This window comes from Amblyraja radiata, chromosome 13, assembly GCF_010909765.2.
Source record: "Amblyraja radiata isolate CabotCenter1 chromosome 13, sAmbRad1.1.pri, whole genome shotgun sequence".
Classification (NCBI taxonomy): Eukaryota; Metazoa; Chordata; class Chondrichthyes; order Rajiformes; family Rajidae; genus Amblyraja; species Amblyraja radiata.
The window spans coordinates 14,531,828-14,558,778 of NC_045968.1; the positions used below are offsets into that span (position 1 = coordinate 14,531,828).

The 26,951-nt window shown below is 43.0% G+C and overlaps 1 protein-coding gene across 2 annotated transcripts in view; it reads right to left on the reverse strand.

Moving 5' to 3' along the window:
* gnb4 (G protein subunit beta 4) overlaps positions 1–6,057 on the reverse strand; it is a 31,725-nt gene extending 25,668 nt beyond the window's left edge. Inside the window, exon 1 of one of the 2 annotated variants that reach the window (XM_033031286.1) lies at positions 5,554–5,808. The gene's annotated coding sequence lies outside the window, so the exon portion shown is untranslated. Of the gene's footprint in view, positions 1–5,553; positions 5,809–6,038 lie in introns of those variants that run through there. The other variant, XM_033031285.1, reaches the window with a different exon arrangement.
* Between the last annotated feature and the right edge of the window lie 20,894 nt (positions 6,058–26,951).

The window sequence follows — 26,951 nt, forward strand, 5'->3', positions numbered from 1 at the left end:
CAAACAGTGCCCCCGAGGTCAGGATCGATCCTGGGTGCGAGACTGCAGTTTTCTGGCACTGCAAGGCTGCAGTTCTATCAGATCGCCGCCTCTGACTTATGTTTCAAGCACAAGAGACTGCAGATGCCGGAATCTGGAGCAAATAGCAAACTGCTGGAAATGCGCAGTGGGTCAGACAGAATCTGCAAGGGGGGGGGGGGGGGGGAGGAATTGTCGTCACATCGGGTCAAGATGCTGCATCATGATCCCGATAATCACCTTATCAGAGTCATTCCCTTTATTCTCTCTGCTCCACCTTTCTCCCTCCAAGTTAAAATTGTTTTGTCACTTCCAATTCTAATCAAAAATCATACACCGAAACTAGTTCCATCCACACAGATACAGGCCAGCTTGCAAAGTACCTCCGGCATCATTTCTGTGTGCGCCGAACAGGTTCATTTTCAAAACTACTGATATAACTTACCTTAATAAAGAATTCTACAGTAAAGCTAAGGTAGACAAAAATGCTGGAGAAACTCAGCAGGTGAGGCAGCATCCATGGAGGGAAGGAATAGGCGACGTTTCAGGTCGAGACCCTTCTTCTGACTTCAGTAGGATAACTACGAACTAATGTGAACGTGTGATCGATGATCAGCCTGGACTCGGGTCGAAGGTCGAAGGTCCTGTTTCCATTGCTGCATCTGAAGTGTGAAGGGTCTTGACCCGAAACGTCACCTATTCCTTCGCTCCATAGATGCTGCCTCACCCGCTGAGTTTCTCCAGCATTGTTGTCTGCCTTCGATCTTTCCCGCATCTGCAGTTCCTTCTTAAACACTACACCAAAGCTAGATCTTACGACTGGTATAATGTTGCAACATATTTATAAATGCCAGAATAAAATTGCTATTCAGCAACTTAATGAACATTTCACGATCGACTTTGACTATTATTTCATTTCCACCTCTCCTCCAGACTAAGTACTTACTGGCCAAGCAATAGGTTCATGCAAGGCCATCACAATGCCAGTGACAGGACAAACAAAAGAAAAACTAAAATTACGAAATTAATGATAAAAAGCAGAAAGACGGAAGCCAGCCAGCATTTAATGTCATTGACTTGAAACGTTAATCATCTCTCCACAATGCTGCCTCGTCAGACCATTGGCAGTGATAATACTGCTGCACCAAAATATACTTCAGCTACCAAAGCACAGCTCAGAATTCTGCATGTTGTGCAGCATTCACTGATTTTTGCTAGTCTTGTTTCAAAATTATCCCGAATAAAAACGTAATTACAACGTTTTCAAATGTTCTATGCCACCCTGTTAACTTCAACTAAAGATGGCATGGGGGGGGAAGAAAGAGACCAGAATGTCATTTTCCATTTTGCAATCACCTACATCTTGATTAATGTTTAAGAAAGAACTGCAGATGCTGGAAAAATCAAAGGTAGACAAAAATGCTGGAGAATCTCAGCGGGCAAGGCAGCATCTATGGAGCGAAGGAGTAGGTGACGTTTCGGGTCGAGACCCTTCTTCAGAGACCCGAAACATCACCTATTCCTTCGCTCCATAGATGCTGCCTCACCCCACTGTTTCTCCAGCATTTTTGTCTACCTCTTGATTAATGTTGACTTAAGTGCAGGTGAGCAGCACACAACCAACAAGCAACCAGTCAAGTAAATACCAACTGTTATTTGATGCTTTTTCAGACGTTGAACGAGGAGGATATAATAGGCTTCATTTCCTCACACAACTTAGATTATACAGATTCAATTGCAAAGTTTAACGTTGCCAACGATGCAACACACCTTCAATTCAGCAAAGTGAACCAATATCACAGTGCTCAAGAAACAAGGAACTACAGAATCTGGTTTACAAAAAAATGACGAAGTGCTGGAGTAACACAGTGGATTAGGCAGCATCTCTGGAGAACATAGCTAGACAGAGTTTCAGTCTGATGGAGGGCCCCGACCCAAAACGTCACCTAGGCATAGATACCCTAGTCACACAGCGTGGAAACAGGCCCGACCAACATGTCCCACCTACACTAGTCCCACCTGCCGGCGTTCGGCTCATATTCCTCGGAATCTGTCCTATCCATGTACCTGTCTAATCGTTTCTTAAACGTTTCAATGGTACCTGTCTCAGCTACCTCCTCTGGCAGCTTGTTCCATACACCCACCACCCTTTGTGTGAAAAAGTTACCCCTATGGTTCCTGTTAAATCTTTCCCCCCTTGACCCTTAAACCTATGTCCTCTGGTTCTCGATTCCTTTACTCTGGGCAAGAAACTCTTGTGTGTTTACCCGATCTATTCTTCTCGTGCCTTTATCCATGTTATTCAGAGATGCTGCCTGACCCACTGAGTTACATCGTGGCCCTTTTAAGCCCAGCATTGTGCTTTCAGTGAAAAAATGTGCACAAACATTGGTTAGTCAAATTTCCAACATGATACATTATGTGATTACAATCTTGCTCAGCCAAAAACACAACCAAGCCAACCTCCAGACCCAACCCTTTAGGCCTCAATTCATACAGATCGGCATGCCTGTGACCCAGATGCAACTTAACTTCCCTGCACGCTATTGAACACTAGTTGGCCTAGCAGAGTATCCAATGGAATAAATATCAACATACTGCAAAAGTTTAATTCAGCAGAGGGAGAGTTAGATAAAGCTCTTAAAGATAGGGGATATGGGGTGAAGCCAGGAACGAGGTACTGATTGGGGACGATCAGCCATGATCATATTGAATGGCGGTGTTGGCTCGAAGGGCTGAATGGCCTACTCCTGCACCTATTGTCTATTGCCCACAAGATCTTGCATGACATTGTTTCTGACCAAAAAAACTGCAATTTCTTTTTTTAATCACCCATTTTTTAATGAACATTTAGTAATGATATTTCAAATATGAAAATCATTATGTAGAAGGTTAACAAAATTATTCCTTTGTTTTCTTTGCCTTCTTTCCATCCAGTATAAACCCCTCACGCTGGGACATTAAAAAACTGCAATATTCAAAATGTCACTAGATTTGATTTGCTTACAATAACCAATCAAAGCTGTTTGACTGTTAAAATGTTAAAAAGTAAGAACTTACAGCAAACCTCAATCCGTAATTACGCCAACCATAGAAATCAGCTCCATTTGATTTTTTTATTTAATTTAGTTTTAGAGATGCAGCAATGGAAACAGGACCTTCGGTCCGAGTCCAGGCTGACCATCGATCACACGTCCACATTAGTTCATAGTTATCCCACTCTCTCGTCCACTCCTACACACTGGGGTAAATTTTACAGAGGACCAATTAAGTTACAAACTCGCACGTCTTTGGGATGTGGGATGAAACCCACGCGTGCACTCGGAGAACATGCAAACTCCACACGGACTTCACTCAATGCCAGGATCAAAGCCGGGTTAGGATCAAAGCCGGCTGCACCATCTCCATAGGCACATTGCCCAATGATTCCCACCCATACAATCTATTCCATCTTTCGCCTACCCAGTTTCCACTGTACATGCAGACAAACAACCCTTTCAAGAGAGAGCAAGATAGGGCTCTTAAAGATAGCCGATCAGGGGATATGGGAAGAAGGCAGGAACGAGGTACTGATTGGGGATGATCAGCCATGATCACATTGAATAGCGATGCTGGCTCAAAGGGCTGAATGGCCTACTCCTGCACCTATTGTCTAAATCCTTTTAATCTGGAATAATCCATACAGTTAAAAGCAGATTCAAGGAACTGCAGTGCTGGTTTATACAATTAAAGTGATGGAGTAACTCAGCGGGCCAGGCAGCATCCCTGATGGGATAGGCAACGCTGAAGGGTTCCGACCCAAAACATCCATGTTCTTCAGAGATGCTGCCTGACCCACTGAGTTACTCCAGCACTCTGTGTCTTGTTATAGTCGGTACAGTTTTCAGGGATAGCGTCATTAATTCCCCTGACCATAGAGGTCATCAACTGAGAGGAACAGATTCAAGTAGAAGACTAAGAGAGGATCAAATGAAAGACCTTTCACTTTAAAAGTGGCAAGGTTTGGGGTGTCACTGGTTAAGATGGTGGGAGGCAGAAATCAGAGCCAAAGTAAGTCTTTGGTAATTAAATCAATCTAAATTACTTTCTGGACATGGGCTGAATCTGCACCCTGAATTTCTGACAATTCTTTGTTCACAAACAAGCCGATCAAGGTCTGCACCAATAGGTAGAAATGACTGGATTTTTGGAACACAAATTCTGAATATATGTAACCTGCGTACAATGAATGGCATTCTCACCGTTCCTCAAAATAAAATAACCAAACACAGGCAAGTGACTGAATGAAAGAAATTAGAAAATCCCAGTCAAACCTCTCAGATATTTCAAATATTTGACAATTACTCAGTAGAGAAAATAAAAATGATTGCAATTCCACTTAAAAATGATTGCAATTTCACTTAAAATACTTCGAACCGATGCAGTAAAATGCACATTGTAAAATGTTTGAAATATATTAAATATACAATTCCCCAAAAATGCTTTGCATTATATACCTATTATTCCCACAAGATTCTCCAATACGGCAGTTAAAAGATGTATTAGATTTATAAAGGTAAATCCAAACAGATTAAGCATATTATTTTTCAAATCACTCATTATCTAACTAATTATTCTTTCATAATCCAGATTTGAGATTTTGTAGTGTCTGCTGCAAACTATAAAGAAATTAGATAACCAAGATGTTATCAATTGTGCCTGCCATGCACTCACCAAAAATTCAATTAAGACTGCTTTTTGAAAATATTCACAGGATGGTAATTAAGAACCTCTTCGTTTCACCACTCTCATCCCCACCCTCACCCTCAACAAAAATAATAAAATAGACACCCACTGTACAACAGAATACAATATAGATTTAATCTGTTTAAATTAAATTAATCCTACTTTTCACATAGGTATTACTAATTTCTTGTGGCAATATATCTCGAGTATAGTTGTCCTGTTGCACTTTTTTCAACATATACCGACACACACTCATCTTTGTATAAATTAAATTCACAAATGCAGCAATCAATGTTAACATCAAAGACAGACACAAAAAGCTGGAGCAACTCAGCTCCACAGATGCTGCCGGACCCGCTGAGTTACTCCAGCATTTTGTGTTTATCTTCGGTGTAAACCAGCAACGGCAGTTCCTTCCAACACAACAGGAGCATCTTTAAGTGGCACAAACCCCCCCTCCTCCCCTTATAATTGAATCACTAAAATTCAGCAGTTTACAGTGAATTTGACTTAGTTAATTTAGAGCCACGGAAACGTCAAATTTCTGCTGATGGTAATTCATCGTTAAAGAGCAGAAAATTATGTATTTTGTTGTTTATTTGCAGAGAAACAGTGAATATGTTGAGATTGCGAGCCTGGTGGTGCACTGACTGAGCCAAGGACTACAAAGTCAGACTGTCCTGCTTGCCATTATTGGACTTCTCCCAACATATAATGACACACACTTGTGCTGGAGGTCCAAGCTGATTATTTTATGGTTAAATGATTTGATTAGAGCCCCGTCCTGTGCTGAACAGACGCCGAGAGTACCTTGTCACCGCCGCCCCGGCCTCTCCACGTCCCCGAGTCAGTCCTCGTCCTGTCCTGTCCTGTCCTCTCCCCTCAGCGGGCTCGCATGGCCTCGGCCTTGCGCCGGTGCAGGGTGGCCGCTGTCCGGCTGTCGAGCGAGCTGGCGAGGCCACAGGCTGTATGTGTCTGTATATTATATATATATGTGTGTGTATATATAATATTGGCGACCGGCGGCGAGCACAGTGTCCTCTCTCTGCGCCGTCCTCCCTCCACTGACGGCCGCTGCGCCGCCCCTCGCCCACCACACCCAGGCCCGGGCCCCTAGCAACCGCGGGCAGAAAGGGGGGGGGGAACAGAGAATACATACAGATATTTACTCAATATTCCCCCTCCTCTCCATTGTAACAATAACACATCGAACTATTAGTCCCTAAAATACAAATTAAATGAATCTAACCATCTCTCCCTTTCACCATTTATTGTAAAATTGTCTGCTTACTCACCAGTCCCCCCCCTCCTGCAGACCGGACATCAAGTCTCCCGGCCCAGGACCATCCCTGCAGGAATAACGGTGCAGGCGGCACAGGTGGTCTCAGTCAAAGATGATAGAGCACCTTTCATCTGTCATCTTTGGTCTCAATGCAAAAATAAATCGCAAAATTGTAACTTGCACTGGGGCTCCGAAAGCGCAGGCATTATTTTTTTTCGCTGCAATATGTCAGTGTGTTTTTTAATTGGGTTTGCAGGGAGGCGGTGCATCCAGGCGGAGGGTTCAGCAACAAATGATGCAAGCTTCCCTTGCATATGAATGCAGCCTAGTTAAGATTACACTTTGCACATGAAAGCAACGCGGTTGAGATGATATTTTGCACGTCTTTGCATATGAAAGCAGTGGGGGTGAGATCATATTTTGCACGTCTTTGCATATGAAAGCAGCGAGGGTAAAATTACATTTTGCACGTGAAGGCGGCCCAAATTAAGATTGCCTTTTGCACGTTTCTGTTTATGAAAGCAACCAGATTAGGACTATACTTTGCTCATTTTTGCATATGCACATAACGAGATCAAAAATAACTCCACTTTGCACGTATTTGCAGTATGTACATAGCGATGGTTAAGACTACACTTTACACATTAACTTTCTTTGTTTAAAACTGCGTTTACAGCCCAACTGATGCATTCCCTTGGATATTACCGCTTGCAGCTGAGTGGCGGTTGCCATGGGGACGGAAGCATTGACGTAGGAAGCGCCGAGGAGGGGGGGGGGTCTTCCCCCAGCACTACACCCCCCTATTCCACACACACACCTAGTTACATGCACCCCAATGCTTCACACACACCTAGTTACATACACCCCACTACTACACACACACACCTAGTTACATGGACCCCACTAGTACACACACACACACCTAGTTACATGGACCCCACTAGTGCGCACACGCACACACACCCAGTTACATGCACCCCAATACTACTGCACACACACCTAGTTACATGGACCCCACTAGTGCGCACACGCACACACCCAGTTACATGCACCCCAATACTACTGCACACACACCTAGTTACATGGATCCCACTAGTGCACACACACACGAATAAACCCGTATTGTATTGTATTGTACACACCTAGTTACATGCACCCCAATACTACACACACACACCTAGTTACATGCACCCCACTAGTACACACACACACCTAGTTACATGCACCCCACTAGTACACACACACCTAGTTACATGCACCCCACTAGTACACACACACACACACACACCTAGTTACATGCACCCCACTAGTACACACACACACACCCCTAGTTACATGCACCCCACTAGTACACACACACACCTAGTTACATGCACCCCACTAGTACACACACACACACACACACCTAGTTACATGCACCCCACTAGTACACACACCCCTAGTTACACGCACCCCAATACTACACACACACACACACCTAGTTACATGCATCCCACTAGTACACACACACACAGTTACATGCACCCCACTAGTACACACACACACACACACACACACACACCTAGTTACATGCACCCCACTAGTACACACACACACACCTAGTTACATGCACCCCACTAGTACACACACACACCTAGTTACATGCACCCCAATACTACACACACACACACCTAGTTACATGCACCCCAATACTACACACACACACCTAGTTACATGCACCCCACTAGTACACACACACACACCCCTAGTTACATGCACCCCAATACTACACACACACACCTAGTTACATGCACCCCACTAGTACACACACATAGTTACATGCACCCCACTAGTACACACACACACACACCTAGTTACATGCACCCCACTAGTACACACACACACACACCTAGTTACATGGGGGTGGGAGATTGAAACCAAAGATCCTATAGCTGTAGGACCTTTGATTGCAACCTTCACGTGGTCCACCCTGTTTCGACGAATGCAATCAACCTGGCGTGCACAAACAGTAGATCAAACAGAACAAGTTGTCTTACAACTTTAGGCTGTGCACGCCATACACAAGAAGAAGAAGAAGAAGAAGAAGAAGTCCTAGTTACAATGCACCTTGGGTTGAGACCCTTCTTCAGACTTTCCACTATGGTGAAGACTTAGGAAACGATACATCACACTTGTTCACATAAGCAAATTGCCTATGTTTGATTTAAATTAATAAATCAACGTAAGAAACAAATTAGAACTTACTTATTGAAAATTAGTTTTGTGTAATATGAATTAATTACCCACGAACCAGTAAAACCAAGGTCATAAATCTACATGTTCAAAAGGGAACTGCAGATGCTGGAATATCGAAGGTACACAAAATTGCTGGGGAAACTCAGCGGGTGCAGCAGCATCTATGGAGCGAAGGAAATAGGCGACGTTTCGGGCCGAAACCCTTCTTCAGACTAAGCTGAAGAAGGGTTTCGGCCCGAAACGTCGCCTATTTCCTTCGCTCCATAGATGCTGCTGCACCCGCTGAGTTTCCCCAGCAATTTTGTGTACCTTCATAAATCTACATAGTGCAACAAGTAGTGTGGGAAGAATCATCAAATTGAAGAAAAATGTAAAATAGCTAAAAATGTTGCTTGTGGACAGCAAAGGTTTACTAGTAATTAGGAAATAGAGTAGGAACAAAACATGGCATGTGAGAAATAAGGCAGAAGGTATCAACAGAAAAATAGAATTAAGGTAGATAAAAATGCTGGAGAAACTCAGCGGGTGAGGCAGCATTTATGGAGCGAAGGAATAGGTGACATTTGGGGCCGAGACCCTTCAGATTAATGAAAGAGATGTTATGTAATTTGTCAGGATGTACGTGAAAAGGATTAAAAATGTGTGGAAACTGCTTCTAAAATGTTAAAACTGAGAATAAATTGGAGACAAGACAGAAGTCAAAACCAGAAAAATAATGATTTGGCCATGTGAATATCACAAAGATGCACGTCTAATTTCGGTGTAAACCAGCATCTGCAGTTCCCTCTTACACATTCTGTCTGCTCCACTGCAAAATCTCCTCAAGGCATGTCTACTTTGAAGACATTCTCCTCCCTCCGACGAGAGATCTGCAACATCTTCTCTCGCTGCTCCCACTCTGTGATTCCTCCTGCTCTCCGACACTTCATCCCTTTTGTTCTCTTACACTTCCTTATCTCTGTAACTCCCTCTCCCCTGACATCACCCATTCCTTCTCTCCAGAGATACTGCCTGATCCGCTGAGTTACTCCAGCACTGTGTGAAACATCACATATCCATGTTCTCCGCAGATGCTGCCTGACCCGCTGAGTTACTCCAGCACTCTGTGAAATGTCACCTATCCACATTCTCCACAGATGCTGCCTGACCCGCTGAGTTACTCCAGCACTCTATGTCATGTTTTCTAATTGCACGCAAAGCAAAAGGACAAAGGAAAGAGAACAGCTTATTAGAGATTTTTTTTTTAAAGGAACCTTTGGCTGTGTGCACCAGCCCGTTATGCAGGTGGGGACAGGGCAAGCGGGGGGAGCGCTGTCTGAGTGAAATTCAAGATGATACAGACACACACCACAATGAACAGGAAGGTTGGCGCTGTGATTAAGACGGCTAAAGTACAGTCCTTTAAAAGAGGGGGGGAGATGGGGGGGGGGGGAGATGGGGGGGGGGGAGATGGGGGGGGGGGGGGGAGATGGGGGGGGGGGGGGAGATGGGGAGGGGAGATGGGGAGGGGAGAAGGGGGAAGGAGTGGAGACAACTTTTAAGAAGCCAGAGATACAAGGCTGTGAAGCTCAGCGGACATTTAACATTACCAGTCGGTTATCCTTGGTTCTGAAAACGACTGCTTACTTTTTTTTTTCCCCAATGAACCAATGAAATTCAACGGTCGGCACCGGCTACAACCTACGAGAACCTACGAGAACCTTCGACGTCCTGGCAACCTACTACCACTGCACCTACGGCACGAGAATTCTCGCTACTCTCCATGGCGGCTTCATTCTGGTCGCCGCTAATTTTTCAACATGTTGAAAAATTGGGGGCGACCATAATGAGGCCGCGACTAGTTTCCAGAATGCGGGAACTCCTCACGACCATGGAGGAAAATGGCCAATGGAAGTTATTTTCTAACATTAGGTAGGGTAGATGCTCAGGGCCTTTTAGAACCGGAGGGCATGTGTTTAAGGTGAGAGGGGAAAGATAGAATAGGAACCTAAATAAAGGGCTTGTCCCAATTAGGCGATTTTTTAGGCGACTGCCGGCCACTAAGTCGTAGCAGGTCGCCGAAAAACCGGCGACTGGACTATGGGCCTGTCCCACTTAGGTGATTTTTTTAGGCGACTGCCGGCGACTAGGCTGTCACCACATGGTCGCCGGAGTGTCGCCTTTATGGTCGTGAGTAGTTTCCTCAGTCGCTCAAAGAGTCGTAGCGTTTATCTGGTCGCCGCTGGATTTTGAAATGTTCAAAACCTTTCGGCGAACATGGGCTTGTCGTAGCATTTTCCTCAATTTCTGTCTTGAACTTTGAATATCGATACAGTGGGTTAGTCCACAACTTGTCATGGTGTGTACTTTTCCTGTACGAGTAAGGACTGCGAGTGTGCACAGGATATTTGACTATTCCGTCAACTCTTTATCATTCCTTGTGGTTTTTGGAGCGTGGTGAATTATTCAATGATTCACTTCAGCTGCTTTTAATTTAACGAGCAGCTTTTTTTTTAAAGCCGAACAGAGGTCATGAGATTACAACTTTGAATCTTGCTAATTTTAGCTTTCCTGGTCTTGGGCCATCAAGCCGTTGTACTATTTATGCCAGAGGATTTGACGCGGCTGATATAACACCTCAGTTAAGATGCGAGGGAATAACGAGTTGCTGAGTTGAATTTTTAAATACTTTTTTAAATGTAAGTATTTATGGATGCGTGAATAACCAGATGTGTTTTTGTGCAGCTTGATAGAGGTATAGTCTCCTTGACAAACTTAATAGAGTTTTTAAGAAGATCTCCGACCGCCGGCCTGCGGCCTATAACATCCTGAAGCCGCGGTCTCCGGTAGGAAAGTGCCGATTCGGGCACTCCAAGCCACGGAGTGTGTTCGACCGTCCCGACGTTGGAGTTTCAATCATCCCGACGAGAGGGCCTGTACATCGGGCCATCCGCAGCGGCAACTACGGAGGGTTTATGGCCCCGACCACGGGTGAACAAAGGAGGACTGGCTGAACTTTGTTGCCTTCCACCACAGTGAAGAATGCTGTGGTGGATGTTTGTGTTAAATTCTATTGTGTATTGTGTGTTCTTTTTGGGTGTATCGCTGCTGGCAAATTCATTTCACTGCACCTTCGGGTGCATGTATCGAATAAAATTGACTTTGACTTTGAAAGAGGAAAAAAAGTAAATAATTTAATAGGGACAACACAATGGCACAGCGATTGAGTTGCTGCTTCACAGAGCCAGAGACCGGGGTTTGATTCTGACTACTAGTGCTGCCTGTATGGAGTTTTACAATCTCCCCGTGACCATGTGAGTTTTCTCCGGGTGCTCCGGCTTCCTCCAGCACTCCAAGGACGTACAGGTTTGTAGAACTAGAGTGCATAGGATTAACACAAGAGGCACAACGTTTAAAGAAAATGTGCTGGGCAAGTTTATTTTGTCCAGCATTGTCTACCTTCGATTTTTCCAGCAGCTGCAGTTCCTTCTTAAATCTCCCTAAGTTTGCTGCCCACCAAGCTCTGAGCTTCTTAGTTTAGTTAGGGCTAGATAGGGCTCTTAAAGATAGCAGAGTCAGGGGATATGGGGAGAAGGCAGGAATGGGGTACTGAATGGGGATGATCAGCCATGATCACATTGAATGGCGATGCTGGCTCGAAAGGCCGAATGGCCTACTCCTGCACCTATTGTCCATTGTCTAGTTTAGTTTAGTTTAGTTTATGTTTATCATGTGTACTGAGGTACAGTGAAAATCTTTTGTTTGCCTGTTTTTCAGTCAAATAAAAGACTATACATGATTACAATCAAGCCATCCACAGAGGAAGGATGACAGCACTCGCTACAAGATAAAGTCACAAGATCAGTTTACTGCCAGTAGATGTATCATTGTAACTCCAGCTGCAACTTCTGCTTTGAAACCAAGATCTTGATCCACTGCAAATAGACACTAAATGCTGGAGTAACTCAGCGGGTCAGGCAGCATCTGTGGAGAACATGCATAGGTGACATTTCACAGGGTGCTGGAGTAACTCAGCGGGCCAGGCAGCATCTGTGGAGAACATGGATAGGTGACGTTTCACAGAGTGCTGGAGTAACTCAGCGGGTCAGGCAGCATCTCTGGAGAAAAGGAATAGGTGACATTTTGGGTCGAGACCCTTCTTCAGACTGAGAGTCAGGGGAGAGGGAAACAAGTTCTATGTACCGTCCATAATCTCTCGTTTCCCGCTCCCCTGAGGCTCAGTCTGAAGGAGGGTCTTGACCTAAAACATCACCTATTTCTTTTCTCCAGAGATGCTGTCTGACCCGCTGAGTTACTCCAACATTTTGCGTCTATCTATGGTGTAAACCTTCATTTGTCGGAGATCACTAAAAGTTAAAAGAATTTTAACTAAAAGTTAAAATGCAGGACAAAATATCCAAAGGTCAATTCGGACCATTAATGATTATATCGCGGGGTTTTGATAAATCTGTCTGGAGATTAGATGTTAAGACTTTCGAGATACAGCGCTGAGGCCCTTCGGCCCACAGAGTCCATGCTGACCAGTGATCACTTTTTCTTTTTTTGCATGCAGTTCAGTAAAAATCTTACTATTCATCGGCACATCATACTCAAGTATTAGAGTACAAGAATTATTTTTTTTTAGCCGGAGAGTGGTGAATCTGTGGAAGTAATAAGCGAGTTCAGTATTCCGACTGCGCATGCTTTAGAAGGGTCGAGATGGCCTGTTTCCGTGCTGTAATTGTTATATGCCCAGGTCATAGGTCATGCGCGATAAACATTCTCAGCAGCTCAGCTGCTGCGTGTATACAGACCTGCGTTTCATCCGTCTTACGGAGTGTAAGAATAGTAGATTATCCTGAGGCAATACGAAAAAATTTGCCTCGTTTCCATTGTCATCTTGTATTCGAGTTTCAAGTTGTTAAAATTGTTAAAGTGGTCACAGAAAGTATTGAAGGAGCGGCTTGTAATAATATAATAATATATTTTATTGTCATTGCACATAAGCGCAACGAGATTTGGTATACAGCTTCCAACCGATGTCATATTATATGGTTATATGGTTATATCATAAATAACTAATAAAATTTGGATTTAGATGTACTGGTCTTAAGCTGATGAATGGCTCAAAGAGTGGCTTAAATGTAGTTATTATTTGTCAAAAAGTGAATATGTATTGGGCAGACTGAAACCATCATCTTCAGTCGATTACAAACTCTTCTTCCTAACTAGTCCTCTCTCTGTCCACCACTTGAAACTGAACCAAACTCTTTGCAATCTTCGTTTCATGTTTGTCTTTGAGTTGAGCTGTGGACCTGGTTATTATTACGGTTGTTTTAAAAATATCTATTCCATCTTTCTGAAATATCTATTCCATCTTTCGTCCCATCTTGGCCAGTCTTCATCTCATCATGTGCTTTAAATCTTTTTTAAGATCTTGAGTTCCAACAAGACTTGGAACCAGGAAACAAGAAACTGGTGGAGCCCAGTTGGGATAATGTTTAAGATCGAACAGCAGATGCTAGTAAATCAAAGGTAGACACAAAATGCTGGAGTGATTCAGCAGACAATAGGTGCAGGAGTAGGCCATTCGGCCCTTCGAGCCAGCACCGCCATTCAATATGATCATGGCTGATCATCCCCAATCAGTACCCCCTTCCTGCCTTCTCCCCATATCCCCTGACTCCGCTATCTTTAAGAGCTCTATCTAGCTCTCTCTTGAAAGTATCCAGAGAAACAGCCTCCACGGCCCTCTGAGACAGAGAACTCCACAGACTCACAACTCTCTGTGTGAAAAAAGTGTTTCCTCATCTCCGTTCTAAATGCATTACCCCTTATTCTTAAACTGTGGCTTCTGGTTCTGGACTCCCCCAACATCGGGAACATGTTTCCTGCCTCTAGCGTGTCCAAACCCTTAATGATCTTATATGTTTCAATAAGATGCCCTCTCATCCTAAACTCCAGAGTGTACAAGCCCAGCCGCTCCATTCTCTCAGCATATGACAGTCCCGCCATCCCGGGAATTAACCTGGTGAACCTACGCTACACTCCCTCAATAGCAACGTCGCAATGACCTTTGGATTGGCAACGTCGCCAATTTCTTCTCCCCATAGATGCTGCCTCACCTGCTGTGTTACTCCAGCATTTTGTGTCTACCAGTGGGGATAATAATCTTCACTGAACTAATTGACAACAGGCTACTGTCGTCTTTAGATCCGTGTTTGTCCAGTGGATTGATACCTTTCACCGGATTGTACCACAGATAGTCTTTTCAATTTAATTCTTGTAGGATTATAACATTCCCTTAATAAAAGTTATGCTGCATTTGATCGTAATTTACCTGAAGGCAAAATGATTTCATGGAATCCCAGTAAAAATACTCGTGAATCCCTTTTGATTTACTAAGATTAAATGTTTAATGAACATTAAGTATTTAAATAATCCAATAAAATCGTGAAGTGCGTTAAATTTATGGATTAATAGCTTCTTTTTATACCTCAGAAAGTAAAGCACCAAGATATGTTTAAGAAAGAACCGCAGATGCTGGAAAAATCGAAGTTAGACAAAAATGCTGGAGAAACTCAGCGGGTGGAGGCAGCATCTATGGAGCGAATGAATAGGTGACGTTTCGAGTTGGAGTACTGTCTCCGACCCGAAACTGTGGGAGAGCTGGGAATGGGAGGGAGGGGAAGGAGAGAGAAAGCAAGGACTACCTGAAATTGGAGAAGTCGATGTTCATATCGCTGGGGTGTAAACTACCCAAGCAAAATAGGGAAAAGTACCAGGGGAAGGGGTGGTTTGGGTGGGAAGGAACAAATTGACCCGGGGGTTACGGAGGGAGCGGTCTCTGCGGAAAGCCGAAAGGGGAGGAGATGGGAAGCTGTGGCCAGTGGTGGGATCCCGTTGGAGGTGGCGAAAATGTCGGAGGATTATCTGTTGTATGCGACGGCTGGTAGTGTGGAAGGTAAGGACAAGGGGGACTCTGCCCTTGTTACGAGTGGGGGGATGGGGAGTGAGAGCAGAGCTACGGGATATAGAGGAGACCCTGATGAGAGCCTCATCTATAGTCAAATAGGGGAACCCCCAGTTCCCTAAAGAATGAGGACATCTCCGATACCCTGGTTTGGAACACCTCATCCTGGGTGCAGATGCGGCGTAGACAGAGGAATTGGGAGTAGGGGATGGAATCCTTACAGGAGGCAGGGTGGGAAGAAGTGTAGTCCAGATAGCCATGGGAGGCAGTGGGTTTGTAGTAGATCGCCAAGATCACCAAGAGTAATAGCACAAAGATAGGATCCCTTAAATCATAAACATATGTCTTCTGATTCTTGATTTCCCTACTCTGGGTAAAAGACTGTGCTGTTCACTCCATCTATTCCCCTCATGATTTTATACACCTCCATCAGATCACCCGCACTGCAAGGATTAAAGTCTAGCCTGCTCAAGCACTAAAGCAAAGGCAGGCACCCGCAACAACATAGTGAACAAATGGGGTGGCAACCCAACAACAGTACGTACTACTGCCTAAGCACTCTGCTTCTCTGCTGCACAATACGCTTGCCCTGCTTGGGAGACATCTACACATGCACAGAAGATTAACTCATCCTTGAATGCCAGCTGCCGTAGCATCAATGGTTGCCTCCAATCTACGGACATGAACAATGTCTACCTACTGGCTGGCATCGCTCCCCCCCCCCCCCCCCCCCCCCCCCCCCCGACATCAGGAGAGCTGTTGCAAGTAGGACAGAGTGTCTGAAACAACTGACACCCATTAGTTCAAGTTTCAGTTTTCAAGTTTCAGTTTCATTTTTCATATGTAGGTTAACACAGGGTCAACGGTACAATGAAATGTGTTTGTCAAGACACAACACATTACACAACCATGTGTCCCTCCTAGCCGGTTAAAATCCCGTAAGAGCTTCCTAACCAGCGCCAGCCCATTGGAAACAACACCAACTGAAGGTCGCCTCCAGATGTGGAAGAACAGACTAGCCACTGTCCCTATTTCCACCAAGATGGGCACATCCCAGCACCACCAGGCGCTGGTGAACACTGGCTGAACTGGAGATGTCGCAACCGACTGTGAACCAGGGTCGGCCGGTTAAGGGTGACAATGGGGCACAATTTGGGCGACATGGAGGGTGACTGTGGCACACAGACCCAGACAATGCAACACCTACTGCAATGCCCATCGCTGGATAATCCATGTACTACTGCAGACCTTGCACTGAATATTCCAATAGCACAACGATGTGTACAGCATTGGCAAGCCACTATGTTACATAAGGACACGGAAAAAGCCGAACCACTCCTTCCTGCACAGGTCCTCAAGTTCTGGCAACGTCCTCGTGAACCTCGTATGTACTCTTTCCAGCAGAGATAACATAAATATACTCCGGTAAAAGAAAACAAAGGAATCAAAGGTAGTGATTTCCTCTCACATTTTCTCGTTGGGGGATTAAATATCCCGTCAGAATCTAGAGGAACATTAAGCACAGAAGTTGGCTAAATTAAAGCAAGCAACTCTGTGTCTCACTTCATATTAGAGAGGAACACCAAATGCTAGAATTTTGTTGGTGATATTCTGCAGAATTACCCAGGAATGAGTGGGTCAAGGCATAATGAGTGTTTGTCGGCACTGGGCCTGTACTTGCTGTGGAGTCCAGGACTAGTGGTTACAGCCTCAGAATAGAAACATTGAAACATAGAAAATAGGTGCAGGAGTAGGCCATTCGGCCCTTCGAGCCTGCACCGCCATTCAACATGATCATGGCTGATCATCCAACTCAGTATCCTGTACCTGCCTTCTCTCCATACCCCCTGATCCCTTTAGCCACAAGGGCCACATCTAACTCCCTCTTAAATATAGCCAATGAACTGGCCTCAACTACCTTCTGTGGCAGAGAATTCCACAGGATATTTAAAGGATATTTCCTTTAAGGCGAGCGCACGTGCGCACACACATCTTTTTTTGTTTATTATATTGCTTACGGAGTATTATGTTTACATATTCTGTTGTGCTGCTGCAAGTAAGAATTTTATTGTTCTGTTTGGGACACAGGACAATAAAACACTGTTGACTCTTGACTCTCTTGACATGGGAGAGTGTGAGGTCATGCACTTTGGTTAGAGATATCTAAATACGGACCATTATCTAAATGGAGCAAGATTACAGATGAGCCAAGAACAGTGGGATCTTGTGTTCTTGTTTATTAATCACTAAACTTTAACAGGCAAGTGGTTAGGATATTAGATAGATAAAGACACAGAGTGCCGGAGTAACTCGGCGGGTCAGGCAGCATCTGTGGAGAACATGGATAGGTGATGTTTCACAAAGTGCTGGAGTAACTCAGCGGGTCAGGCAGCATCTCTGGAGAACATGGATAGGTGACGTTTCTCAGAGTGCTGGAGTAACTCAATGGGTCAGGCAGCATCTGTGGAGAACATGGATAGGTGACGTTTCACAGAGTGCTGGAGTAACTCAGCGGGTCAGGCAGCATCTGTGGAGAACATGGATCGGTGACGTTTCGAGTCGAGATTCTTCTTCAGACACTTTGTGCCGCTGAGTTACTCCAGCACTTTGTACCATTGTGTGTAAAGCAGCATCTGCAGTTCCTTGTTTATACAGGGTATTAGATTCTGACTGGCGTCTGTGATATCTGAAGCTAACCAAAGTTACATTGCACCACGTACATTGCAGCCTTGAACTGCAATCATAGTTTTGGTTGTCCAAAGTAAAGACCAATGCAGGTGGTTAGAATTAAGATAAAAGGGAGATTTGATGGATTTTTTTGTCAGATAATATGGTGCTATTTAATATACTGTATATTAAAGATTGTGGAAATCATTCTTATTACAGGTTATTAGTTTGGTTTATCGTTTTGTTTAGCTCACATATACTGAAATGGTTTTGTTGCGTGTGAACCAGACAGCAGAAAGATTATATTTGAATCATTCTCATCTTTTGTTAATTTGGCTTTATTTTTCTATTGTTTTCAGGAGAATCTCTGTTAAAGATTCAATTGAATGGGAAATGTAGGCAGATTTTAAAGCTAAAATGCAAGTTCAAATATTTAATTAGTGTTAAACATTTCTGTACATTTCTTGAAGCAATGTGATATTTATCTTCAGTTATTTTATTTGTGCTGTTTAAAATATTCTTTGAGACCCGATCAAGGAAATTAAATACACTTAGTTTTCAATATTCACTGAGTTTTACTATGAAGAAGCTATTGTAGAGAAATCAAGTTGGAATATCTTCTGACTCTTGTTGTATATCTGCCGTTCACTCGCCCGGCTGCACATACGTCAGATGCCACACAAAGCATTTCTTAGATAATGATAAAAGTTAAATACAGATAATAATACATGAACACCATTTATCCACTTTCATTCTTGCAAGATTTTATTTTGTGATCACAAAGAGAAATAACATTGTGCAGTCCAGAGCCTATAAAATGTCTGCTGCAATATTTGTTCTTGCATTTACTTCACATCTCACTCTATTTTTAGCCGTTAATTAACGCCAGGGGAGTGTAACTTCACAACATGGAGTCCTTGTGTAGTTCTACGTGAAGAATACACCGCATATGAGGACATAAAAATACCTGATGTCTTTAATAAAGCATTTGACCTTGTGTGCGTCAGTTATCTACAATCTATTCATAATTATCACACAACCAAAATAATAATCGTTTGTAAATAATGATGCAGCCTCAAACATTTTACATTTGTGATGCCTCTTTCCATATTTCCTCCATTTGATACCTAATTATTATACTTAAGTACAGCCTTGTATAAAATGCCACAAGAATAATAGTAAGAAATTTCAATAATGTAAGATAAATCGTTAGAAGCTTGCAATAATTCTTCGAAGGCAAGAAAGCCTGTTCTGTTTCTTGAATCTAATACATAATTAAGTTGCTTATGAGCACTTTGTTCTATTTTTGAACCATATCTTTTATTGGTGAGGTTTGATAATGATGTCTGACAGGACATGTTATGTCTCTGCTGTAGAACACTTTTCCCCGTTGGAGATAAATCTTTCATCAGGCTGACAAAGAGGTTAGAATAATCCTATCATTTATTGATAGTTAAAACAAACCACTGCAGGATTCGGTGACCAATTAATTACAAGTTGAATAAAGGAAGGAAAATCTTTAGTTTATTTGGAGATACAGCTTGGAAACAGGGCCCTCTTAGCCTGCCCGACATCCACCGTGGATCGCCAGTTCTCACTAGCTCTGCTACCCCACTTTCTCATCCACTCTCTACACACTAGGGGGCAATTTACAGAGGGCCAATTAACCTAAAAACCTGCACCTCTTTGGGATGTGGGAAGAAACCGGAGCAGCCGGAGGAAACCCACGCGGTCACAAGGATGACGTGCAAACTCCACCCAGAGAGCACCCAAAGTCAGAATCAATCTCGACTCTCTGGCGCCGTGAGGCAGCAACTCTACCAGCTGCGCCGCTGTGCCGCCCGTTACAATTGTGGATGATCAGCCATGATGACATTGAATGGCGGTGCTGGCTCGAAGGGCCAAATGGCCTTCTCCTGCACCTGTTGTCCATTGTCCAAAACTCTCTGTGTGAAAAAGTGTTTCCTCGTTTGTTTTGTAAAGTATACTTCTTTTTTGGTGTGCAAGTTAATAGGACAATATTGAAGCAACAATTATGTTAGTAAAAAGTACTGGCGTAACAGCGCACTAAATGTCGGACCCGCAGGAGAGAAATGTTACTTTATGTATCTGACGACGGGTCCCTTATGTTGTCAGTCAGTTTTGAAGCAGCAGTGACAATCTTATGTAAAACTGTACTTTGTTAGCCTAAACTGCTGGGCTGAATTCGCCTCCAACCTCAGAGGTAATATAATAACTGTCCATGGAAACCTCCTATTTAACTTAGATGTATATAAAATTATGAAAGACAGAGATAAGGCAGATGTCAGAACATTCAAAACACTGAGACATTCAGAACCTTTCTCCCAGGATGGAAAAATCAAATACGTGTGATGTAAGTTTTGTACTCAGAGGGTGGTGGGTGCCTGGAACGCACTGCCAGGGGTGGTGGTACATGTACATACAATGGTGGCATTTAAGAGGTTTTTGGTTAGGCACATGGATATGCAGGGAATGGAGGGATATTTTATTCACGTGCAGGCAGATAAGAGTTGGACTTGGCATCATGTTCAGCAATAGACAATAGGTGCAGGAGTAGGCCATTCTGCCCTTCGAGCCAGCACCGCCATTCAATGTGATCATGGCTGATCATTCCCAATTAGTACCCCATTCCTGCCTTCTCCCCATATCCCCTGACTACGCTATCTTTAAGAGCCCTCACATTGTGGGCCGGTGGGCCTTTTCCTGTGCTGTTCTATGTTCAATGCACCAATGTTATCATCGATAATTCACAAATCAATTTTGGGAGATATAACCTTTAAATACATTTGACCCACCTGTTTTTGAAAGAACAGTCTTTGAAGTGGTATATAGTGTGTTGCTGTTATGTTATGCAGAATGTCATATGCTGAGAGAATGGAGCGGCTGGGCTTGTATACTGTGGAGTTTAGAAGGATGAGAGGATATCTTATTGAAACACATAAGATTATTAAGGGTTTGGACACGCTAGAGGCAGGAAACATGTTCCCGATGTTGGGGGAGTCCAGAACCAGGGGCCACAGTTTAAGAATAAGAAGTAAGCCATTTAGAAAGGAGACGAGGAAACACTTTTTCTCACAGAGAGTTGTGAGTCTGTGGAATTCTCTGCCTCAGAGGGCGGTGGAGGCCGGTTCTCTGGATACTTTCAAGACAGAGCTAGATAGGGTTCTTAAAGATAGCGGAGTCAGGGGATATGGGAGAAGGCAGGAACGGGACACTGATTGGGGATGATCAGCATTGAATGGCGGTGCTGGCTCGAAGGGCCGAATGGCCTACTCCCGCACCTATTGTCTATTGTCTAATTAGGATTTAGTAAATTATTCATTTGGGACTCTGTTATTGCATTCTTTAAGTTTATTAATAAAATGCATAAATAATTGAGAGAATTATTAATCAAGTGTTTAATTGCCATATGTATCGGGAACAGAGCATTAAAATTCTTACTTGCTGCAACTTAACACAACGATTAAATATACAATAATGCAAACCAATAAACTTTAGACTTTAGAGATACAGCATGGAAACTGGCCCTTCTGAGTTGGTGCCAACCAGTGATCACCCCATATATTAACACCATCCTACACAACAGGGACATTTTACAATTTTACCAAAGCCAATTGACCTACAAACCTGCCTGTCTTTGGAATGTGGAGCACCCGGAGAAAAAAAAACAACTTTCTTGAAGTTAGGAGAGAAAATGGCATCAAATACTTGCCTAATCTTAACGATATGACATGCAGGTTCCAGTTAGCTAATCCAGATTATATATAGGAGAATTATTAGAATCTGGCTTGTTAAAACATGGCCATTTAATGATTGCAAAGACCAGCTCATCACTGCATGCTCAAAGAGGGCTAATTAACTCACTGAGGTTTCAGCTGGCAAGGTTCTCTACATGCAAGTGAATAAGTGTAGGAACCAGATGTACATGACACTATTTACCTGGAGTGAGACCACACACAAACTGGTGGAAAAACACCTCATATTCTGCTTGCCTAGCTTGCAACCCAATGGTATGAACATTGAATGCTAAAATTTTAGGTAACTAACCACAAACAAACCCCCCTCCTCACTTCCTTCGCCCCCCCCCCCCCACCCCACCTCTTCTTCAACCCCCCATCTCCAGCAACCCCCTCCTCCATCAACCCCCCCTATCCATCAGCCTCCCCCCCCCCCCCCTCTCTCCGTCAACCTCCCCTCTTCCCCCACCTCTTCCCTTCCCCTCTCTGTGGTGGCGACACAAGGTACTGCAGATGCTAGTGTACGAAGAAAGACACAAAGTGCTGTGGTGACTTAGCGGGTGAGGCAGCATCTCTGGAGAACATGGAGAGGTGATGGTTTGACCTGATCCAGCACTCTGCATCTTCGTTTTCCTCCTTTTGTCTTGACATTTCACGTCTCTTTCCTCCTTATCTCGTTTTTCATCTCTGGCCTTTGTGCAACCAAATCCGGCCTTTGTGTAACCCCTGAAACCCCTCCCTCTCCATCCCCCCTCCCCCGTCGTACCAGCCTCAAAGTCGTCTTGTCGAGTCTCATTGTCTGTAACTTGTTTTCACCTAGCTCACTGCTAACAATGGCCTGTTTCTTTTATTATCGTTCCTTTTTTGCACATCTTTCATTCATTTGTTCTATATCTCTCTGCATTACCGTCTAATATCTTTCATTTCCCTTTCCCCGGCTCTCAGTCTGAAGAAGAGTCTAGACCCGAAACATTGTCTATTTCTTTTCTCCAGTGATGCTGCCTGACCCGCTGAGTTACTCCACAGATGCTGCCTGACCCGCTGAGTTACTCCAGCACTTTGTGAAACGTCACGTATCCATGTTCTCCACAGATGCTGCCTGACCCGCTGAGCTACTCCAGCACTCCGTGAAACGTCACCTACCCATGTTCTCCAGATGCTGCCTGACCTGCTGAATTACTCCAGTACTTTGTGTCTTCTTTTGTAAACCAGTACTTGCAGTTCCTTGCGTCTAGCCAATTTGCTTCATCAAGTGAGTAATCGACCGTGCCAAAGCCTGCTGTGGATCTGTCTTTTCAGACCACCAAGGTCGACGCAATGGGTTTGGTTTAGTTTAAATACAAAATGAAACAAGCCCTGTGGCCCCCCCGAGTTCATGCTGACCATCGATCAACTGAGTTCCATGTCACCCCACTTTCTCATCCACTCCCTGCACTCCCTACAATTTACAGAGGGCCAATTAACCGACAAACCCGCACGTCTTTGGGAAATGTGAGGAAACCGGAGCACCCGGAGAAAACCCACGCGGTCACAGGGAGAACATGCAAACTCCACGCACAGACTGCACCCGAGGTCAGGATTGAAACCTGGGTCTCTGGAGCTGCGAGGAAGCGACACTACCCGCTGCACCACGGTGAAGCACTAAAATTGAACAAAGTTAATCGCAATCCATCATCTTATCACTGATGTGTTTGCTGGACAATGCACCAGCTCAGAGTTTAGCTACGACTTCTAGAGGACAATATTTCATCATCAGAGGAAAATTGAAATTAGAAAGCAATTCACCGTACGTAATGTGCCTGTCACACACTTTCCTCGTGTGATTCAAATATTAATAGAATGCAAGGTGTCGGGAGATCAAAAGGATATGAGATGAGCGCTAATTCACACAACGCCACAAAAATCGACCACTCGGGAAATATTTTAATTAACGTCTGCTGTTTCAATGTTATGCTTTCAACGTTGAATTTAATTTATGCAAAAATTCAACCAGCTTTCTATAAAGGCAAATTATACCTAATCGCACATTGATTGACCTTATATATCCGTGTCAAAGATATTCGGATGATATGTTTAATTTGTTTCAAAGATGTAGTCGTGACATTATTAATTTTACATTGCTCGAGTGCTTATTCCCAACCCAATTTCCACATGAAGCACTCGTCTCTAATGTCAGGCTAGAAATTCCTCTGGGATTCACGCATCCTTGTCTCTGCTAGTTCTTTGCTGCTATTTTTAGAAAGCTTTTTGTGGGCAGTCAAGAGAAGAACGATGATCCGCTGCAGTTCCCCAAAGCAACCCCGTGACGTCAATCAATATTTCTGCATTCGAGATGAGAAGAAACCCTAGCAATATTTCCGAAATTAAGTCAGGGCTGTCGTACAAGAACAAAGACAACAAGAGATTTTCTTTTACAGAGCCGCAGATCAAAGAATATGGGTTTTTCAAATAATAATAATTCACATTTCATCCTCTCATTCGGTTGTTTTATGTCCCTTTTTGTGGTTTATGAATGTTAATTTACAGGCAAAGTAGTAAAGCATGGATTAATTAAAAATAACCTTGATACCTTTACTGTAATTGATACTAGTTGTGTTTGACTTATGATATTGGAAGAAAGTTTGGCGTTTAAAAAAAAATATGAGGCATTTCCTCTGAGTTCATGCATTTCTTGATTGGGCTAAATCATTAATGTGAAATTTTCTGCCTATATCTTATAGTCAAACACAAACTATTATCAAACAGAACTATTATGAATTACTGGTAGACAAAAATGCTGGAGAAACTCAGCGGGTGAGGCAGCATCTATGGAGCGAAGGAATAGGTGACGTTTCGGGTCGAGACCCTTCTTCAGAAGAAGGGCCTGAAGAAGGTTCTCGACCCGTAACTTCACCCGTTCCTTCTCTCCAGAGATGCTGCCTGTCCCGCTGAGTTACTCCAGCATTTTGTGTCTAGTCACAGTAAACGTTTAGTTTAGTTTAACTTAGTTTAGAGACACAATGTGGAAACAGGCCCTTCAGCCTAGTGTTTAAGAAAGAGCTGCGGATGCTGGAAAAATGGAAGGTAGACAAAATGCTGGAGCAACATCAGCGGGTGAGGCAGCATCTATGGAGCGAAGGAATAGGTGACGTTTCGGGTCAAGACCATTCTTTCAGCCCAGTGAGTGTATGCTGACCATCAATCACCCGTTCGCACTAGTTCTGTGTTATCCCACTTTCACATCCACTAGCGGAATTTTTTACAGAAGGCCAATTAACCTACAAACCCACCCACCCACCCACCCATCTTTGGGATGTGGGAGGAACCTGGAGCACCCGGAGGAAACCCATAGAAATATGAAGGACTATGGGCCAAATACAGGCAAATGGGCCTAGCCCAGAAGGCCAGCATGGCCAGCAGGGACAAGATGGGCTGCAGGGCCTGTTTCCACACTGTACAACTCTGTGACTATCAGGCCACACACACAGTGTGAGTCATTTGAATAATGTCCCAGACATTATTCAAATACTATCTCGCAATCTATTTGGGTTACTGATCTCTGCGTGGTGTTTCATTTTGTTGATGTGTCGCTCAAGCTTCCTGAGAAAAAATACAATCTGTTTACATCGGTTTTCACAATTTTGCTTAAAAATAAACAGTGACAGGTTAAAGCTTCCAACCAGCCTACATTCATCAAATGCAAATCGCTGGATTAACTCAGTGGGTCAAGCAGCATCTCCAGAGAAAATGGAACGGTAATGGAAAGATAGTAGCTCTACTCAATAACCAAAAATCTGTCGCCTTCTTTTGCTCTGGTATTTTGTTTGATGCACACGTTTAATCAATAATGTTTTATTATTAATGTTTAATGTTTTATGTGTCATTCCTAACTGTCACTGTATGTCATGTTGTTTCTTGCGGGCGGAGCACCAAGGCAAATTCCTTGTATGTGAATACTTGGCCAATAAACTTATATACGTATTCAAACTTAAACTTAAACGTAAATGGAAAGAAAACGGAAGTGTGAAAACACACAACCCTCCAGATTCGAGGACAGTTTCATCCCAGCTGTTATCAGGCAACTGAACCATCCTACCAACTGCTAGAGAGCGGTCCTGGGCTACTATCCATCTCATTGGAAACACCTCAGACTATTTTTCTGATAGTTCTCTGATATGTACAATAAATCTAACATGTTGGTACAGTGTTTATATAATTTCATTTGTTGATTTTTTAATTTTATTTTTAATTATTTAATTTCATTAGAAGTAAGTACAATCATATGGCACCAAAGTGCCTAATATATATTTTCATAATACATTTTATGTACAGCTTCTTTTTTTTTGTTATATTAAAGAAAGATTAGAATAAGAAAAATAAGTTAGATAGTAAAGGATAGAAAGACGTGAGATATATAGTGTGTGAAGAAAAAGAAAAAAGACGAATGAGTGAAGAAAGTTGAGAAAAAGAAAATAGAAAAAAGAGAATAAAACATAAAAAAAAAAAAAAAAGTAAGGAGATCATTGTTTATAATCTTGACCAACCCTCGTCCAGTCCTGAAACAGTTATTTTTTACAATTGTGTTGCACCATATGATTCCAAAAAGACGACAAATGGAGACCAACTCGTTATGAATTGGTCTGATTCATCCATTAGGAGGAATCGCATTTCCTCAAGATGTGCGGTGTCCAACATACTTGCAATCCACATTTTAAGCGTTGGTATTGATGTATTTTTCCAAAATTTAAGTATTAATTTTTTTGCTATGATTAAACCATAGTTAAAAAATAAAATTTGAGATGTGTTCAATTTATTCCCATCTTCCATTACGCCAAATATAATCATTTCAGTATTAGGTTCCATTCTTATCTTGAATAATTTTGTAAATATTTCAAAAATATCACTCCAAAATCTATAAAGTTTTATGCAGGAAACTAAGGAGTGTGTTATAGTTGCATTTTGGGATAGACATTTATCACAAATGGCGGATATATTTGGATAAAATTTGTTCAATCTTGTTTTTGAATGATACCTTTATTGAATGATATCTTTATTTCGAACGATTAAAAAATTTTGAATAATATAATCTATGTCAAATTTTAAATTGAATTAGATTATGTCGAACATTTGTGAATATATATCAAGTACTTTTCCCATGTAACCTTCGTAATTTTTATCATTAGTTCCCGTTCCCACTCTTCTCTAAGTACCTCTGTCGATGGTAGGTCTATATTTAGAATACTATTATATAAATATGATATTAATTTTTGTGAGTCAGCTTCAATATTCATTGCTTCTTCCAATAATTCAGGAGTTATTTTTTGATACCCTTGTA